The sequence below is a fragment of the Lytechinus pictus genome, chromosome 19, assembly GCF_037042905.1.
Source record: "Lytechinus pictus isolate F3 Inbred chromosome 19, Lp3.0, whole genome shotgun sequence".
NCBI classification, from domain to species: Eukaryota; Metazoa; Echinodermata; class Echinoidea; order Temnopleuroida; family Toxopneustidae; genus Lytechinus; species Lytechinus pictus.
The window spans coordinates 565,873-571,436 of NC_087263.1; the positions used below are offsets into that span (position 1 = coordinate 565,873).

At 36.7% G+C, this 5,564-nt stretch overlaps 1 long non-coding RNA gene across 1 annotated transcript; it reads right to left on the reverse strand.

Moving 5' to 3' along the window:
* Window positions 1–977: 977 nt before the first annotated feature.
* LOC135157645 (uncharacterized) lies at window positions 978–4,858 on the reverse strand. The gene is made up of 3 exons (XR_010296630.1): window positions 4,749–4,858; window positions 2,697–2,804; window positions 978–1,738 (listed from the first exon to the last, which is right to left on the reverse strand). It is a non-coding gene; the product is annotated as an uncharacterized LOC135157645 (long non-coding RNA).
* Window positions 4,859–5,564: the final 706 nt, after the last annotated feature.

Genomic DNA, 5,564 nt, shown 5'->3' on the forward strand with positions numbered 1-5,564 from the left:
GTCTAATATATATGTATCTATCTGTTTAGAAATGTCTATCTATCTATCCATCTATCTGCCTGTCTCTATCTATGTATCTATGTATGTATCTATCTATCTATCTACATGTATATATATATATATGTCTGTCTATCTATCTATATGTCTGTCTCTATATCTCTCTATATGTCTGTCTATCTATCTGTCTATCTATCTATCTGTCTGTCTCTATTTCTATCTGTATGTTTATCTATGTTTTATTAATATAACAATTAACCACCTATCATCTCTCTATCTATCTATCTATCAATCTACATATCTATCTATAAGTCTGTCTGTCTCTCTATCTATATGTCTGTCTCTCTATCTATCTATATGTCTATGTTTTATTAATATAACCACCTATAATTTCTCTCGCTATCCATCACTCCATCCATCTATATATATATATAATTATCTTTCTTATATGTATCTGTTTGATTATGTAAATCTGTTTGTCTATCTATTTTTCAATCTAATATCTGTTGAAATATTTTTTTCCTGTTTATCTATCTATACGACAGACCACCTAATTCGTCCGCATGACGAATTAAAATCTAGTTTTAGTTTGTTATTCTTGAGGTCAACTAGTACCGAAAACCATTGAAAAACCATTTGTCGCAATTAGTAAGGGTATATTGACGCGTCTAAAAGGGAAGCAAAAAGCGACAATGAAATTAAATTCATAAATCTACACGATGCAAATCAACAGTAACATATAACTTAACGGTATGATCCGTTTACTCCTTTTACAGGACTTCTTCATGGCTTGAAATACATGACGGACAGTTTTTACTCCCTAAAATCATTTTTAATTACCGTCAATGTTCTTAAATTTGCAAAACTGCACTCTGCAATAGTGTTTTCACATATTTTAGTGTTTTTGACACCCTTATTACGTTACGTACGTAACGTGCCCTAACTTGAAAAAAAGACATCCTTTTTATGTTTTTTTTTTTGGTCGCGCATGGTATCCACTCGTCAATGTAAGTGGCCCCCCCCCCCCCCGGGAAAATGTAGTAACTTCAATATTTTGTTATCCGATTTTGATGAAATTGTAAGCACTTCGCTCTGTGAATTTTACTCTTTTTATTTAGCTATAAATATTTTCAGCCTGGACCATCCCTTTAAAACTTGGACCACGTGACCAAAATCAAGGAATGTAACCTTTTTTGTTCACGCCCTTTTTAAAAAAGGAACAAAATTATGAAATGAGAGCGCGGAGCGCGAGCAGATTTTGAGCTGTAGTATCTATGAGACAATTACTTAAACTGTGTAGGTTGACGGGGTCAACTTGGGATGCAGTTGGAGCCACTGCATTCCACTAGGCACCCCATCATCGATGAGGTGCCTAGTGCATGGTGGAGTGCAGTGGCTCCAACTGCCTCCCAACTGGCGTGTGGTGGCGCGAAACGGTGCACAAAAATTGAATTAGGCGCGACGAAAATTTCAAAATGTCTCACCAACTGAGTTCGAAACTGCGAAGGTTTTTTGAGATATTCGTCGAATTCAAGTAAGTTTTCCGTGGTTAAAATTGGAATTACACTTTCAAACATGTCAAGAGTATTCGAAATCCCTTCTAACTGTCCATGCAATGTCTGATCACTACTCGCATCCCCGTGTCTTTCTGTCAACTTGGTCAATATCTGCGACAGGTGGTCCATTTTTTGCTCCAGCCCCTCATTCGAATTAGTCAATCGAGTCATCGCTTGAAGCAAATCTGGAGAAAATGAAAAATAAAAGAGGTCAATGAAAACAGGCGCGTAGACAGGGGGTGGCTGCGTGTCAGTATGAATATAAATGGATTTGATTAACATGACGGTTGTTTTGTTTTTATTACTTAACATGTTATACCTCTTGTGTTAATAGTTAAGTAATGCGAAAATCAAATAACGAAGTGGATATGAATGTTATATTACTCGTTGGTAAGGGATACCCCACCTTTCTATGTAATGCAAGCAAAAACTTTTAGAATCCATCAAGCAATATCACAAAGCATTCCTTTTAGCTTCTTTTTTTTGTTCTGCGACCTGATTTTGGAATAAATCGTAATAGAATTTGATGACAATATTGTGGCATGGAATATCTTACTGTGTAATGTGCTAAATCACCCTGCGAATAATCATATTCAAATCTGTGACTATGCTATCATCCTTATTGGAATAAAAGCGAATTTTAAATATCTAATCGTAATGACGTCATAGCAATCGTACGATTGGCAACGATTTGAAACTTTTTTGGCCTCGACTCCCAAGATAAAGGCTTGAAATCATCCGAATTGTTATATTTGTATTCTTTGCATTAATTTGAGCCTCAAATACTGAAATTCTTTTCATTCATGTTTTCAGATGAAGAGCAAAATGCGGTTTGTTTCGAAATGGGATCGTCGACCAGTCGTAAGGTGTGCGGTGACCTGAATATGTCATGCGAAATCAATTTTATTATACATGTTCAGGACGCGACCCTTATACTTGTCATATAATTTTCAAACAAACATTACATAATTATTGAACCTGAAAAATCGTATACAAAGGTATTATTTCTGTGCAATGTTAGTCTCTTCTGGCTGTCTGAATCTATCGACCTTTTAGGGGACACTCGTGACGACCTTACTCGAGGCGATTACCCGATGGAATGGAACAAGCACACTGACTTTTTTCTGACTATCTAAAACATACTTGGATCTTGTGTCTGGCCGATTATTGTCCGTTCTCCAATTCTCCCTTCGTCTCTCTCGCTGTTCATCTCCATCAGATCCCATTCCTTGTTTCGACATTTAGAGCCAGCTGCATAATGTTCAAAGAAACATGATAAAGATAATGCATCATTAAGCACTTAATACAGATGTTTATAAGTGCTGCATTACCCTGGCATGGCTACCCTGATCGGGTGCATCGCATTCAAGGTATTCCTTTTGGTATACCCATGTACTACACCTGGGTGAAAAGTGGCAAATGTAGATAAACACCTTGCCATAGGACGCGGGTGCTACGGTGGTATTTAAACCCCGGACGTTGTGAAAGGCATCGTGGACCCCCCGGACTCGGTGACTCTGCCATTATTACCTTTACCATTTTGACCTCTGCCATTATACTTCTGTCATTTTTACCACTGCCATTATTACTTCTGCCAGTTTTACCTCTGCCATTTTTACCTCTGCCATTATTATCTCTGTCATTATTACCTCTGCCATAACCTTTACAATATCGTTACCTCTGTCATTTTTACCTCTTGTAAACTTACCAAAACATGCAATAATTTACCCAAATGTGCTATAACATATCCAACTTCGACTTAAAAGTTCAAATCTACCCCCAAAAAGGTTGATTTAAATAATTAGAACTAAAAAATCAATTTAAGCATACAGCTGAAAACGTCATCAAAATCGAATATATAAAATAAGAAAGTTATGACTGTCACATTTTAAAGTTTCGCTTTTTTCCCGCCTTTTCTGCTGTTGTATCACTCCCATGTGATCCTCCTTATCTATTTTGTCTTGTTTTGTCCATGTTTGATTTGTCTGTATTTGTATTTTAGTGTTTTCTTATTCACTTTCCTTCCACATTTAAACTTGTATAACTTTGTTTTTTCTGGTATCTTTATCTGGTCGAGTTTACTTTTCAGCTTGCCCCCCCCCCAAAAAAAAAAAAAAATTAATAAAGGAAGAGGAGAAAAAATAATAAAAGCGAAGGAAAAAAAGGAAAGGTTATTTTTACGTGTTTTACTTTATCTTTTCTCTTAAGAAAAATAAAACCGAAATATAATGCATTCTCTCTGAAATTTCATTTAAAAAATCTGCCCTGCTCTTCGCGGTAAAATTTAAAAATAATTATCCCCCCTTAGTTTCCCCCACACCTTTCATGCATTTATCTACCCCGTTTTCCCCGCCTCGGCTATCATGGCTATTAAGTGTAATTATTGCCAGCAACTAGTAATACATTCAGGCGTGGAATAAGCGTAGAAATACAAGGGCGTAGGTTGGTTTGAGCATTAGATGGTGGAACCATGGACCTACTCCATGCATGGTTGAACTGAAGTGGTTGTTTAGATATGCATCATGTCAATGATTACAAAAAATGCTTAGAATTTTGGAATAAATCGTAATAGAATTTGATGACAATATTGTGGCATGGAATATCTTACTGTGTAATGTGCTAAATCACCCTGCGAATAATCATATTCAAATCTGTGACTATGCTATCATCCTTATTGGAATAAAAGCGAATTTTAAATATCTAGTCGTAATGACGTCATAGCAATCGTACGATTGGCAACCATTTGAAACTTTTTTGGCCTCGACTCCCAAGATAAAGGCTTGAAATCATCCGAATTGTTATATTTGTATTCTTTGCATTAATTTGAGCCTCAAATACTGAAATTCTTTTCATTCATGTTTTCAGATGATGAGCAAAATGCGGTTTGTTTCGAAATGGGATCGTCGACCAGTCGTAAGGTGTGCGGTGGCCTGAATATGTCATGCGAAATCAATTTTATTATACATGTTCAGGACGCGACCCTTATACTTGTCATATAATTTTCAAACAAACATTACATAATTATTGAACCTGAAAAATCGTATACAAAGGTAGTATTTCTGTGCAATGTTAGTCTCTTCTGGCTGTCTGAATCTATCGACCTTTTAGGGGAAACTCGTGACGACCTTACTCGAGGCGATTACCCGATGGAATGGAACAAGCACACTAACTTTTTTCTGACTATCTAAAACATACTTGGATCTTTTGTCCGGCCGATTGATGTCCGTTCTCCAATTCCCCCTTCGTCTCTCTCGCTGTTCATCTCCATCAGATCCCATTCCTTGTTTCGACATTTAGAGCCAGCTGCATAATGTTCAAAGAAACATAATAAAGATAATGCATCATTAAGCACTTAATACAGATGTTTATAAGTGCTGCATTACCCTGGCATGGCTACCCTGATCGGGTGCATCGCATTCAAGGTATTCCTTTTGGTATACCCATGTACTACACCTGGGTGAAAAGTGGCAAATGTAGATAAACACCTTGCCATAGGACGCGGGTGCTACGGTGGTATTTAAACCCCGGATGTTGTGAAAGGCATCGTGGACCCCCGGACTCGGTGACTCTGCCATTATTACCTTTACCATTTTGACCTCTGCCATTATACTTCTGTCATTTTTACCACTGCCATTATTACTTCTGCCAGTTTTACCTCTGCCATTTTTACCTCTGCCATTATTATCTCTGCCATTATTACCTCTGCCATAACCTTTACAATATCGTTACCTCTGTCATTTTTACCTCTTGTAAACTTACCAAAACATGCAATAATTTACCCAAATGTGCTATAACATAGCCCACTTCGACTTAAAAGTTCAAATCTACCCCCAAAAAATGTTGATTTAAATAATTAGAACTAAAAAATCAATTTAAGCATACAGCTGAAAATGTCATCAAAATCGAATATATAAAATAAGAAAGTTATGACTGTCACATTTTAAAGTTTCGCTTTTCCCGCCTTTTCTTCTGTTGTATCACTCCCATGTGATCCTCCTTATCTAATTTGTC